At 36.9% G+C, this 15,538-nt stretch overlaps 1 protein-coding gene and 1 long non-coding RNA gene across 3 annotated transcripts in view; one reads left to right on the plus strand and one right to left on the minus strand.

The window, feature by feature from the left end:
* Positions 1-3,425, plus strand: part of LOC116874482 — a 115,890-nt gene extending 112,465 nt beyond the window's left edge. The window contains exon 4 of the long non-coding RNA XR_004384007.1: positions 3,233-3,425. This is a non-coding gene — a long non-coding RNA (uncharacterized LOC116874482). The remainder of the gene's footprint in view (positions 1-3,232) is intronic.
* PKIA (cAMP-dependent protein kinase inhibitor alpha) overlaps positions 1-15,538 on the minus strand; it is a 94,680-nt gene that overhangs the window by 57,309 nt on the left and 21,833 nt on the right. The gene's annotated exons all lie outside the window — the stretch shown is intronic.

Raw genomic sequence — 15,538 nt, forward strand, 5'->3', positions numbered from 1 at the left:
CCTCTCATACACTGAGACAGAATTTCAGATAATTGATGGTTTTAGCCAAAGTTCTGAATTTTAAAATGGATGGAAATTTCTAAATCAATCACAGTAAATTATAAATTATCTTCAACAAAGACTATGTAATAAAAATTTCTAACAATTGCTGTAGAATTTAAGCTTAAATTTAAATTTAATTTTAAAGTAAATAAAAATATTTACTGCATTTTGATAATATTTTATCATTATAAAAACCAAAAATTTTTTCCTAATGTGCATACTTGCTATAACAGCTTTTTCTATTTCCAAAAAAAGTGTTACTAATTTAAGGGCGTATTATTTAACATATGGTACCTCAGAATTAAAGAATATGGGAGAACGATTCTGATTACCTCCTCATGCTATGTGAAAATTCATTACTCCAAACTTTCTTAGACAGTTTTTGTTTTTTTTTAAAGATTTATTTATTTATTTGAAAGAGAGAGAGAGAGAGAGTGAGCAGGGGGAAGTGGCAGAGGAAGTGGGAGAGATAGTCCCAAGTGGACACTGCCCAACACAGGGCTCAATCTCATGACTGAGACACGACCTAAGCTGAAACCAAGAGTCAGTTGCTTAACTGAGTGAGCCAGCCCCTCACTGGACAGTTTTTTTTAAAAGATGCCAGTAATGTAACTCACACGAACACCCATATGTATATCCTTTTCAAATACATGGGACTTCTACTACTTTAATGAGTTGAGTATGATATCTTATAATCATACCTTTGCTTTTATAATTTATTATGGATGCAGTGTCTTTGGTGGGAAACATATCCCATGAATTATAATAGTAACATTAGTGGAAAATGCAATATTATTTTAATACATAATGGCAGGAAACTAGGACAGATTTTCAGCAAAAGAAGAGAGTTGCATGTATTTGGCCATTATTAACGGGCCTATTTCTCCCTGGTAATTGCCTAGTCATTATGTACGCATTACAGTGCATTGCTCTTAAGGAAACCCAGCATTCTTCACTCTGTAACCTATTCTTTCCACAAAGTACTTGGTGAACATAGCCATTAGCTCGATGTGAAGTGGCTGTATAGATCAAAATTTCTTCACAAGCTCACTTAACCAAGGTACCAAATAACTTACCCAGAATCCAAAACAAATCAGTTGAATAGCTAAGTGTACAAAAAATCCTGTAACACCCCTAGATTCCAGTGAAGTGCAGTTTTTATTAATTTTGTTAATTTTATACCACTTAGCAAGCTCAGGTTGTGTCTTTTTTTTTTTTTTTTTTTTTTTTTTAAATTTGAGATAGGAAGAGTCAGCGTCAGCTGGAGGGAGAGGGAGAATCTCAAGCAGACTCTATGCTGAGTGCAAAGCCCAACATAGGGCTGGATCCCACAACTGGGAGATCATGACCTGAGCTAAAACCAAGAGTTGGCCATTTAACCACTGAGAGACCCAGGTACCTCCAGATTGGGTATGAAAACATTTTATTAATAATTTTATGAAAATATTTAACAACAATTTAGTATTAGAATTTTAGAAAAGAAAATAGGCCAATAAAAGTGCTTCTCCTGGTTTAAACTGTAGAAATGAAAATTCTGAAGTAAATCGGACAAAATATGTTTCTGTTTAGTAAGTTAAAGAAATTAAATTTAGATGTTCCCTCCTTCTTTTATCAAATTTTATAAATCCATTCAGATTAATCTGGAAAACTTCATCAGGAGGTTTAATAATATTTGAAGGTAGAATTTTTTTTTTAATTGGCTGATTTTTTAAAAAGTGACTAGGGCAAGATTATATAAATCAAATTGGTGCAAACAACATCTTAGCTAGTCCACGTCAGTCACTTTCCTAAATTTCAAGGTGATTAATTACTCAACTTATCTTATGACTTTAATTTTAGAAAGCCTCAAATTAGCAGCAAGTTTTATCTGAGTCAAAGCAGTAGGGGTTCTACAGAAAGATTTGTTAGATTAATTTTTCCTCAATTGAAATGTAGATGATTAAGATACATATTAATTTACTATAAGGAAGTCACATATTTTTCAGTGACTAAAGTCTTCCCTTCTACGTTCCTGATGGCCCATTTGGGTGAAAAACTTAACAATACTGGTTCAGCTCTTCTTTTTTTTTTCCTGATTCAAAACATCAGTACAAGTGATGATGAGCTGCATGACTAACTGAACAGGAAGCTCCTCAATCATTTTTTTTAACTCACTAGCAATCTTATATCAAGTAGTAGCTCACAAAGTAAGTGCTGAATGAATGAGTGGACAGATCCCATTCATACATTGTCATAATAACTAAATACTTCTTTAGAAATCTGAGGTTTAGGGGCGCCTGGGTGGCTCAGTGGGTTAGGCCTCTGCCTTCAGCTCAGATCGTGATCTCAGGGTCCTGGGATTGAGCCCCACATCGGGCTCTCTGCTCAGCGGGGAGCCTGCTTCCCCCCCCCACGCTCTCTCCTCAGTAGATGGTCAAAAAGGTTAGTTTACCAGTGGTTTCAGAAAACACACTAAATGGGTTAGAAGAACCAAGATATTTATGGTATATATTTAATTGGTTTGGGAACTGAGTGAACAGGTATTAGTTCTAAAGACAAGCTGGTGCCGGTTTCAGTGATGAGGCCTAAACTGCACAGGTTTCAAACTCAGCCCCACACCTTGTTAATTTTGGCTCACTTAATAATGCTTCTGATGCTGCCACACAGTCCCTTATTTTGAGATAATAGGTGATTTAACTATGTATATGTGGTTTTTTTTAATGTTACATAGAAAGCTAGATTCAACATTTTGTATGTGGTATGAGAAATATGATACTCATGGTATATTGCTATTTATGATAAACCCAGATTTATATAAGTTTACCTCAACTGAAAAAAAAATATCCTCTTTAATGTAATCACTGACTATCTTTTCCTCCTTAATTATATGGCCCTATATCCAGGGTACTTATTTGTGCAAGATGCCAAAGTTATCACCACTGGAATGGTGCCGTCAGAGAGACAGATTTTCCAAGTGAAGTCAAGTGGCCCTCATGGTTTTAGCATTATCAAAAAATTAGCAGTTTTAGTACATTCGTTGCAATACAAAGCCATGGATTTCATTAGCTATTCAGGAAACCGTCAAAACACCACATGGCCAGTAGGCTGGTCAGCTTTTGTAAACTACAGTAAAGTAGTTTTCATAAAATAATCTAAGGGGCACTCGATCTAAATCCAAACAGAATGGGATTAAATATATAAATCCTTGCAGGAAGCTTGGTCGTGGAAAAAATCTGTCACTTAGGATGGCAATTCAGCTTAACAGGTGAGGTAATGAGACTGATGGAATACACCCTTTCCAAGGAAGAAGTTATAACAATTTCTATTGATGGTGACAGTATTTCCATAGGCCTCTATTTCCAGGAGGTTATATACACTGTCACAGAAGAACACTGAAAACACATTGAGCCTCGTATAGGGCTCTCTGCTCGGCGGGGAGCCTGCTTCCCCCTCTCTCTGTCTGCCTCTCTGCTTACTTGTGATCTCTGTCTGTCAAATAAATAAATGGAATCTTTAAAAAAAAAAAAAGAATCAGAAAAACATATCAAATCTCTCTTGACAAAAAGAATGAAGCTTTTAGATTAAGAATAACCATTATTATCATTACAGAACTATATTATTATTATTTTATTATAAAATAAATTATTATATTTAGGGATGACAGACTGGCATCACATCAGCATTACATCACTAAAACATAATCAGTACACAAAATGTACTAAGCCTAAACTAAGGATTCTCACTTTTGATCTTAAGGTTATGACAGTTTATCACAATTTTTGAGTAAAACTCATTTTCAAACTTATTGTATCTTACTATATCAGAACTATTTCAAAAAGGATCTTGGGGGGGTGCCTGGGTGGCTCAGTTTTTGAGTGTCCGTCTTTGGCTCAGGTCATGATCCCAGGGTTCTGTGATCAAGCCCCACACCTGGCTCCCAGCTCAACGGGAAGTTTGCCTCTCCCTCTCCTACTCCCCCTGCTTGTGTTCCCTCTCTCACAATATCTCTCTCTGTCAAATAAATAAATAAATCTAAAAATTAAAAAAAAAAAAGGACCTTAGTCAGTCATCTCCGTAAAAAAAAAAAAAAAAAAAAAATCCAAGCCATCCCTTTTCTCTGAAATCTTTGGAGGTTGCTATGACAATGGCATTTCTAGCTTAGCTCACAATTCATGTTCTTTAGTTCTTATCCAAAGTAACCTGGTTCTGCTTGCGAGGTACCATCTTCTAAGATTCCAAAAGATAGCCCCAAAAGTTTCCTCCAGAGACTGGGACTGGGAAACAATAGAATTATTAAATGCTGAACTTTAAAAAAATCATTTGTACATATAAACTACCAAAACTGCAGTGAGAAGAAATAGAAGACCTGAACAGACCTATAATCAGTAAAGAAACTGAATCAGTAATCAAAAATCTCCCAATAAACAAGAATCCAGGGCCGGATGACTACTCAGGGGAATTCTACCAAACATTTAAAGAATTAATACCTATTCTTCTGAAACTGTTGCAAAAGATAGAAATGGGAGGAAAACTTCCACATTCTATGAGGCCAGCATTACCTTGTCCCAAAACCAGACAAAGACCCCACTAAAAAGAAGAATTATAGAGCAATATATCCCTAATGAAAATGCATGCAAAAATTCTCACCAATGTATTAGCTGATAGGCTCCAACTATACCTTAAAAGAATTATTCACCATGACCAAGTGGGATTTATTCCTGGGTTGCAGGGGTGATTCAACATCTGCAAATCAATTTACATGATGCACCACATTAAGAAAGAATAAGAACAATGGTTCTCTCAATAGATGCAGAAAAAGCGTTTGACAAAATACAGGATCCTTTCTTGATAAAAAAAACAAACAAACAAGCAAACAAACTCCCCACAATATAGGGATAGAGGGAACATACCTCAATATCATAAAAGTCATTTATGAAAGACCCAAAGCAAATATCAGCTCTCAGCTGAGAGCTTTTCCCCTTAGGTCAAGAACATGACAGGGATGTCCATTCTCACCACTGTGTTCAATATAGTACTTAAGTCCTAGCCTCAGCAATCAGACAACAAAAAGAATTAAAAGGCATCCAAATCAGCAAAGAAGTCAAACTTTCACTCTTCACAGACAACATGTAGAAAATCCGAAAGACTCCACCAAAAAATTGCTAGAACCAATAAGGTAATTCAGCAAAATCGAAGGATATAAAAATCAATGTACAGAAGCTCATTGCATTTCTATACAGTAAGAATGAAGTAGCAGAAAGAGAAATCAAGGAATTGATCCTATTTACAATTGTACCCAAAACCATAAGATACCTAGGAATAAAACCAACCAAAGAGGCAAAGAATGTGTACTCAGAAAACTACAGAATACTCATGAAAGAAATTGAGGAAGACATAAAGAAATGGAAAAATATTCCATGCTCATGGACTAGAAGAACAAATACTGTTAAAATGTCTATGCTACCCAAAGCACTCTACACTTTCAATGCAATCTCTATCAAAATACCAACAGCATTTTTTCAAAGAGCTAGAACAAACAATTCATTTTATTTATTTATTTATTTATTGTATGGAACCAGAAAAGACCCTGAATAACCGAAGTAATGCTGAAAAAGAAAACAAAAGGGGTGACTCAGTTAAACGTCTGCCTTCAGCTCAGGTCATGATGTCAGTATCCTGGGATCAAGCCCCTCTTGGGGCTCCCTGCTCAGATGGGAGTCTGCTTCTCCCTCTCCCTCTGCCCCTCCCCACCCACCCCTGTTCATGCACTCATGCCCCCCCCCAATAAATAAACAAAATCTTTAAAAAAGAAAACCAAGTCTGGAGGGATCATAATTTCAGACTTCGAGCTGTATTACAAAGCATTATAATCATCAGGACAGAATGGTACTGGCACAAGACAGACACACAGAACAATGGAACAGAATAAAGAACCCAGAGAACCCCTCAACTCTATGGTCAACTAATATTCAACCAAGCAGGCACTAATATCCAGTGGAAAAAAGACAGTTTCTTCAACAAATAGTATTGGGAAAATTGGACAGCCACATGCAGGAGAATGAAACTGGACAGCTTTCTTATACCATACACAAAGATAAACTCAAAATGGATGAAAAACCTAAATGTGAGGCTGGTATCCATCAAAATCCTTGAAGAGAACACAGGCAGCAATCTCTTTGACCTCAACCACAGCAACTTCTTGCTTAGACATATCTCCAGAGGCAAAGGAAGCAAAAGCAACATGAACTATTAGTACTTCATCAGGATAAAAAGCATTTGCACAGCAAAGGAAACAATCAACAAAACTAAAAGGCAACCTATGGGATGGAAGAAGATATCTATAAATGATATATATCAGATAAAGGGTTAGTACCTAAAATCTATAAGGAACTTTTCAAACTCAACACCCAAAAAACAAAGAATCCCATCAACAAATGGGCAGAAGACATGAACAGACATTTCTCCAAAAAAGACATCTAAATGGCTAACAGACACATGAAAAAATGCTCAATATCACTTGGCATCAGGGAAATACAAATCAAAACCACAAAGAGATACCACCTTATACCAGTTAGAATAGCCTAAATTAACAACTAAGGAAACAACAGATGCTGGCAAGGATGCAGGAAAAAGGGGAACCCTCTTACACTGTTGGTGGGAATGCAAACTGGTGCAGCCACTCTGGAAAACAATATGGAGGTTCCTCAAAAAGTTAAAAGTAGAACTATCCTACAACCCAGCAATTGCACTACTAGGGATTTATCCAAAGGATACAAACATAGTGATTCAAACAGGTACATGCACCCCAATATTTACAGCAGCAATGTCCACAATAACCAACTATGGAAAAAGCCCAGATGTCCATCGACAGATTAATGGATAACAAAATTATAATGAAAGTTAAAAATGGCTCTCTTAACTAAAGCTAAATTCAGAATGTTCTGGTTTTAGCACTGGAAAACAATCTCCAGGTAACTGAAGGAGGAAAACCATATCCATTAAGAGATTCTCTCAGTTTGATCATCACTGGCACCCCCCCATGCCAGCTTCTAGGCCTAAACTGTAACACTTTTGTGAAGGTATAGACAAAACAAAAACATCTTGTTCTTTTCACTGTAGTACAAATGATACAGAAGAAATACCGAAAGAATTTATGAAATGGTAAGAGAGAATAACTGGGAAACAGGGAATGTGAGAAATATATAGAGTCTGGTTTCCAAAGAATTAGTTTATTTTTTATAAATAATTGTTAGCCTAGAGTCCATGGAACTTAATACTGGGCTCCAAGCATCTGTTAACCTATGAAATAATATGTAAGACATTGTGTACATTTGTATAGTCTATATATAAAGGATGGAAGAGGACCTTTACAAATAGATAGAAAAGAAATTCTTGCTGTTGTCTATGTAAGCCAAAAGCAGAGGGGCAGTTTGGCAGAAACAATACTATAAGGGATATAAACAATTTGGTCCAAGTATACAAGCTCTCAGGTTTGCATTGGAAGAGTTGTGTTATATTATTCAAAAGTAAATTTTTGAATTTCTGGAATAAGAGTTCTTTCCCCAGTATTCCAGACACAGTATTAAAGAGATTCTGAGAATCTCATTGACATCACACTGAAAATTCTGTGCACATGTAAATGTGTACATTTCCTGAAAAGTCAATGAAATGTTCATAAGCCCTTCAATGGCACTTTCTCATTCCATTTCTGTACTGGGTCTCCCATTCTGAAGATAGAAATTCCAGGTTCTGAGACCTTAGTCAGCAGGTGGTGAGGGACCCCTCTCCAACATTCTGCATCTTTGATGTGCCCTAAGGGAAGTAAGCAGCCACCTAAGTATGCACACCATTCCTCACAATTGTTATTACTGTATTTTAGAAGATTAACAGATGGGAAAGAAATGATAAGTAAGTAGACAGAGACTATCATAAGGGCCACGGTGAAAAGTAACAGAATTTAAAAGATGATGGTATGAGTGGGGATACAAAACTAAGAATGGGAAGGAGGGACAACTTGGTATTTGGTACTGTTGAAAAAGAAACAACCCAAAATAGAGTCACTTGGGCTAAGCCCTATATCAGTAAACCAAGACTTAATATCTACCTAACCTAACTGCAGTTTCAACCTCTCCTAAGAATATAATCTTAACCAGTCAGTCTGAAATTTCCCAGTCAGCACTAGTGAGGTAATCCACCCTGCCTTCCCCCAAAGGATGTGACCTTGCCTGAAATAATCTTTTCTTTTGATGATTTCCCTGTTCTACCCCTTTCTGCCTTTAAAAATCTTTTCTTTCCAGCAACTCTTGGAGTTCCCTTCTATTTGCTAGTTGGGATGCTGCCTGATTCATGGCTTATTGAATAAAGCCAATTAGATCTTCAAATTTGCTCAGTTGTATTTTGTTTTTTAACAACACATACCACAGCATTTTTTTAAACCTAAATTGTCATTCAGTGTTTGGAAAACAAATTGTTTTTTTAAATTTTCACTAATTGGAGGGGTGCCTGGGTGGCTCAGTGGTTATAGCCTCTGCCTTCGGCTCAGGTCATGATCCCAGGGTCCTGGGATCGAGTCCCGCATCGGGCTCTCTGCTCAGCAGGGAGCCTGCCTCCTCCTCCTCTCTCTCTCTCTGCCTGCCTCTCTGCCTACTTGTGATCTGTCTGTCAAATAAATAATTAAAAAAAAAAAATTTAAAAAAAAAATTTTCACTAATTGGAAAAAGAATGAAACAAGAAAATCAGTGCCTGGTATATAAGAGGGATATAATACATTTTGGAAAAAAGCAGGCTACAAATTTTAATATTAGCCACATACTAACTTGCAGAACAGATACGTGTTGGACTTTTATATTACTAATGCTTACAATATTTGAACTGGTTATCTCAAGTTCATTAGACCCCTGATTATTGTTCCACTGGAGTCCCAGAAGTTTGAATTTTGAGATATGGGTGAAAAATGAGGTCATGGCATAGATAAAGAGAGATGATGAAACTATAAAAATGATAAGGGGCTTAGTGAGCCGTAGTTGACCTCATTCAGGAAGGTAAGTGGTCACCGTTACTGAAGGATACAGCAGTGACTTGAACAGGAGAAGGCCAACATTACTTCCTAACATTAAATTCAAATTAGGGGAGGACAGAGAAGGTAGAATAATAATCAGAAAGTGACATAAATGTAAGGAGCAGACTGGCTTTCTTGTACTAGAGAAAGAGAAAGCTAAATTTCTGTTGAAAATAGTAGGGGAATCATTTGAAAAATCCAAATTTCAATAGGACTGAAGAGGTCAGAAAATATTAAGAATAAAGAAAACTTAGTTTATTCATGATGAACATAGAAGTTAGAGTTAGCAAAAACTAGTGTTAAAACATGTCTTTGTCATTCATCATTTGAATAATTCTGGACTAACCAGAAAAAAATATGAACTATATTTCACATTAAGTTAATGTTGAGGAAAGTGGTGTGTGTGTGTGTGTGTGTGTGTGTGTGTTTACATATGTAAAGTATAATACAGTCGGTAATTTGCAATACTTTAATAAAAGTTCACATTAAAATATGTAGAGAAAATGATAAAATTATCTACCCATTTAAAAGAAATCAGTATTATCCTTTTCTTAAAAAGTCCTGAAAGTTAAAGACAAGAAGTATTTTGTATTTTCTAAATTGTTCACTGAAGTTTCTGAAGTAATTACAAAGTTTGAATCAAAAGGAGATTATGTTTGGGGTACCTGGCTGGTTCAGTAGGTAGAGCATGTGACTTTTAATCTCAGGGTCATGGGTTCAAGCTCCATGTTGGGCATAGAGCTTACTTTAAAAAAAAAAAAGAGTGATTATATTTAACAAGGATGTGTTACTGTTTAATGCAATGGTTAAAGAAACAGAAAAGTTCAGTGGGAATACTTTTCCATTGAACTTTCCCCTCTGGCAGCTGTTCTACAAAGGGAGCCAAGCATCTGCCCCTCATTTCTCTTGAATAGGGGTTAACTTCTTTCAGGAGGTGTTAAACTTCATGGTCAAGAGCATGGGATTGAACCCTTTGTGCCTGAATCCTAGACTTGCCCACTTGCTAACTGTACTTCTGACAAATTACTTATCTTCTCTAAGTCTCCTTATTTTTATTGGTAAAATGTGGGCAATAGTTTTGAATTGAATACTGAAAAAAGTTATTAGCATGTATTTAAATTCTCAATAAATGGTGACTAAGGAGGTGCCTGGGTGTCTCACTGGTTAAGCATCTGCCTTAGGCTCAGGTCATGATCCCAAGATTCTGGGATCCAGTCCCACATTGGGAATCCCTGCTCAGCAGGGAGACTGCTCCTCCCTCTGTCACTCCCCCTGCTTGTGTTCCCTCTCTCCTGTGTGTCTATCAAATAAATAAATAAATAAATAAATAAATAAACAAACATTTTTTTAAAACAATGGTGACCAAGAATAACTATTTGCCGTCAGTAGGAATTTGGGAAGTTAAAGGGAGATAGAAGATGAATTCAAATGGGAAATGCAGGAATGTTGAGTTTAGGCTGAATTGGGTTAGAATGAACTCTTTCAAGAAAGGTAACAACTGAAAGGAATCCTCCTTCCACTTCAGTTGCCAGAAAAAAATTGGTGAGGTTAATAGGAAAGAACAGGTTGAAAACTTCTAAATGCTTTATTTCTTTTCTTTTAATTTAATAGAATTTAAATTCTTTTACGGAGGGCACAATCTCTCCACTTTGCCACAGGCGTCTTCCTTCTCTCTAACCTGTGACCTGGCCCAATTTGCTTGGCCCTATGGGCATCTGAGTAGAGGAAGCTGTTTGAAGGGTTTTACACACAAAAACAAAAGAAGCTATTAAATACTACCATCCGAAAGAGATGTAGATATGTATTTATGTGTGTCTGTGGGTCTATTTGTCCAACATCTCTCTTAATAAGAGCTTTGAAGATAGACTTCTCATCCTCTCTGACACTTTTTTGGGGCAGGGACAGCAGCAGGGATAGCAGAGAAACTTCAGATTGAAAGACAACCTACTGATACCAACAGGGACCTACAATTACTATTTCTTTACTCCTACCATAAGAGCTCTGAAAAAAGTGATTTATACCCTTTCATTGTCTTTTTAATTCATTTCTTCCATGTATCTCCCACAATCAGGTTTACAGTTTTATTTTGTTTTTTAAAGATTTTATTTATTTATTTGACACAGAGAGAGAGATCACAAGTAGGCAGAGAGGCGGGGGCGGGGGGGGGGGGAGCAGGCTCCCTGCTGAGGAGAGAGACTGATGCAGGCCTCGATCCCAGGACCCTGAGATCATGACCTGAGCCACCCAGGCACTCCCAGGTTTACAGTTTTAACTTCATTTTCTTCTGTGGTGTTATAATGGCAAAAAGGAAGTGAATTTGGCTGATTAGTCTCTCTTCTTAACCCCAATGAACTAGAAACCAGCAGCTTTTCCTTTCTTTTATCTAGCAATCCACTTGTAAGATATGAAATCCTACAGTGTGTAAGACAAAACTGTTCTCTTACAATATACTGAATTGTATATATATATAAATCTTCACATTCATTATAGATATACAATATTCATTTGTTATTCATTATCTCTTTATTATATTCATTTACATATATAAAGTAAATGTGAATATTAATTCTACCCCTAAAAACCCTCCAGGTAACAAATACTTTTGTCTTTGTGAACTATCTAGGTCTCTATCGAATGCTCTGCTTGTTTTTTTCTTTTTCTTTTCTTAACTACCATCTAAAAATGTTAATAACCATTCTTAGCTCGATCATGAATTTGGCCTGGAGGCCATAGTTTATTTACTGCTGTTTTATGATAACTGGGTTCAAGGAATATATGACAAAATGTTAGATATTGCACATTTTAATGCAGGTGAGAGACAACGAGTACTACAGTGAGAATACATTTACCAGTTCCCAAGAAATTTAAGAACCAAGGTAAATTGAGTCCAATTATTTATGAATAAACCAGGCAAGCGGTACCTGGGTGGCTCAGTTGGTTAAACTTCTGCCTTTGGCTCAAGTCATGATCCCAGGGTCCTGGATCAAGCCCCACATTGGGTTCCCTGCTGATTAGGGAGGGTGCTTCTCACTCTCCATCTGCTATTCTCCCTGCTTGTGCTCTCTGTCAAATAAATAAATAAATAAAATCTTTAAAAAAAAATTTTTTTTAAATGAATAAACCAGGCAAGTTCTTATCTCCTGGTTCAGGACTCTGAGTCTCCCTTTTCTTGTTTTCTACAACTGTCATTTCCTGACAGTGATTCCTTGCTTACATTAAGGTAGAGTTCTCATTTTTGCCTTAGCTCTAGCCTTCTGAGAAAGGAACTCCTGTACTTATTTTCTCAATCTCGTATCATGTACAGCCTTTCCTCTTTGAAATAGCAAAAATGTTACTGATGAAAAAACTATTTGCTTTGCCTGTTAGTTGATCTCACCAACTTTTTCCTGTGAATTTTCTATGCTATGTTTAATCAACTTATCTTACTCATGGTTGATTTCCAAGCCTACCAATAGACCACCTCTACCCTTCAATATTCACTCACCTTATTTCTCTGCACTTTTTTGGGGGGGGGGCTCTATCATTTTTGCTTCAGATTTCCTGTATTTAGGTGTCTTGTTAATATTATGCATGACATAGTCATAGGAGAAACAGATGGAACACATTCCTGCCAAGGCAAACACTCTCATTCACAAAGCACAGTTGTTGCTTAATTGTGTGCAGGGTCTGTTTGCTGGGATGGGTCATTAGCATCTTTAAACATGTTAAGAACAAATTATATACCAGCTAAACATCTCCAAATTCTGCCTGTCTCCCAGGCTATAAACTTTAGAACAAGCTTTGATCCTTAAGCAACTGTTATAGTCTGGATGTCCATGTATCCACCAAATTTGTAGGTTGAAATCCTAATGTCCAATGTGATAGCATTAGTAGATGGGGCCTTCGGAAGTTGCTTAAATCATGAAAGTGGAACCATGATGAATGAAATTAGTGCCTTATAAGAGAGGCTCCCAAGACATCCTTTGCCCCTTCTACCATATGAGGACAGAGAGAGACATTGCCAGTGTAAGAACTCCAAAGAGGACCCTTAACAGAAAGTGATCATGCTGGCTGTCACCTTGATCCTGGACTTCCAAGCCTCCAGAACAGTGAATATTCTGTTGTTTAGAAACTACCCAGTTGGTGATATTTTGTTGAAGCAGCAAAATCAGACTAAGAATCTTTCTCCCCCTAGGGGAATAGATTCTAAACCAATTACATAGTAAAATTAATGTATTGTGTCACCACACACCAAGTGATGCTTGAGAAGGTAAAGTACAAAAACAGGTTTTCTGAAGAGTTTTATCATGATCTAATACCACATACACGAGAGATAGACTTTCATTAGTGTTAGAAGCTTCATATGGCCATGGTTTTCTTCATGGCAGTGTGGACACCAGAATTTACTACCTCTACCTAAATGAATTTGGATGCCTCTCTCCTTGTCCTTGTTTGGCAACTACTCTAGTTTTGAGACTTTGACTTAGTTGATCTTCAGACTGGTTATGGTCATTAAGTGTCTATTCTCTTGATTTTTAGGAACATTCCTTATTACTCTCATATCCCAGGGCAATTTTAGAAGTGTAGAGCATCAAGGAATATCTTAACACGATGGGGTGGGGGACGGATATTGTTCATTTATTCAACATTTATGAGTAGTTGCCATGTGCCAGGCATTCAAGCACTGTGCTTTTGAGGCTAGAAATAATGAACAGACTCTGTTTTCAAGTGGTTCACAATAAAGCTGGCATGACTTTCAATTAGACAGACAATATAATGAGTAGGTTAAGTGCCAGGACAAGGGTTAGGATTAGAAGGGGGACACAGAGAAAGAACAAGGTTATCATGAAATACTTTTGGAGAACAGGACATCTGATTCATTTTTTAAAGAAAAACAATTTTAAAATGTTCAGAAATGAAAATTCAAGGCAGAGGCAATAGCATGCATAATGAGCAATGGTGCTTCTAAAGAACTGTCAGTGGTTAAGTAAAACCCAAGTATAAGAGACATTTGAGTAAATAGCACAAGGGATGCCAAAATTTGCAGTGAATAAACTACTTAAGTATATATCACCTTTCAGGGCACCTGGCTGGCTCAGTTGGTAGAGCATCCAACTCTTGATCTCAGGGTTGTGAGTTTGAGCCCTACATGGGTGTAGAGATCATTCAAATAAATAAAACTTTAAGAAAAAAATCATCTTTTTTTTTTTTTCCTTCCTTCCTTCCTGGAAATATCTACTGAGTGGCTCTTATATGCAAGTGATTGTTGTGGGTTCTGCAATGAAAAACCAAGACCCTACCATCATGGAATTTGCATTCTAGCTGTGAAGGAGAAAATAAATAAACCAGTACTAGAATATGCTGCTTGTCAGATGGAAATAAATGGATGGAGAAAAATATAGCAGGGATGGGATAAGAGCATGTGTGTGTTAATGTGTGCAAGGGTAAATATTGCACTTGTATGTTCAAGTGCAAAATTTATTTTTTATAGGATGATCAAGCCCTCACTGATGAGGTGGCATTTGAGCAGAGATTTGAAGGTAGTTTTATCCCATTATTATACCCTCTATTATAAAATTTTAGTTGTATGCATTTAAATTTTCCAGAACATTTCCAGCAGATAAAATTGTTAATGCAAGGGCCTTTGGATGGGAGAATGCTGTGTTTTGAAAGCACAGCAAGGAGGTTGGTGTTCCTGGTGTGGAAACCTTAAAAAGAATGGTGGATAAAGTGGAGAGCCAGTGGTGGTGGAGCGGATAGATAGGGCTTTTTATTTTTTTAAAGATTTTATTTATTTGACAGACAGAGATCACAAGTAGGCAGAGAGGCAGGCAGAGAGAGGAGGAAGCAGGCACCCTGCTGAGCAGAGAGCCCGATGCTAGATCCCGGGGTCCTGGGATCATGACCTGAGCCCAAGGCAGAGGCTTTAACCCACTGAGCCACCCAGGTGCACCTAGATAGGACTTTTTAGAAAGTCTCTTTTAGTACTTGTACCTGTGTAGTTCTTCCCTCTTAGGGAGATAAAAGGGAATGTCTAGCCCCAGGCAGTAGAGAACACGTATTTTTTATTTTTAACTAAATACTTAAACTTAGAAGCCTAAATAAAATCTTCATGGAGAGAGAGATTTTACTAAATTTTTATAGTTTTTTTTTTTTTTTTTTAACTACATCAGAGTAATAGATGAATAAATCCAAAGAGTTGTCAACGCAGGGAAAGTACTATCAGGATATACGTGTTTGGGTTTGCTTTGTTATTTTTTTAATAACAGAGAAGAGAAGTTACCGTTACTACTTTGAATCTGAGAAAAACTGGCTTATTAAACTGTAAACCTTGGTTTAAGAATGGGAAAAGCAGGAGTGCTGCAACAGCTGCCCTAGGCCAATCACCCACTCAGAGGAGGGCCATTTACTTTGAATTGGCTCCCCAGGGCAGGAGCAATTATCTTCCCAACAACTTGGACAGCTCCATAAAGAAGACAG

The sequence above is a fragment of the Lontra canadensis genome, unplaced genomic scaffold, assembly GCF_010015895.1.
Source record: "Lontra canadensis isolate GAN:19392208 unplaced genomic scaffold, GSC_riverotter_1.0 scaffold37, whole genome shotgun sequence".
In the NCBI taxonomy this organism is placed as follows: domain Eukaryota; kingdom Metazoa; phylum Chordata; class Mammalia; order Carnivora; family Mustelidae; genus Lontra; species Lontra canadensis.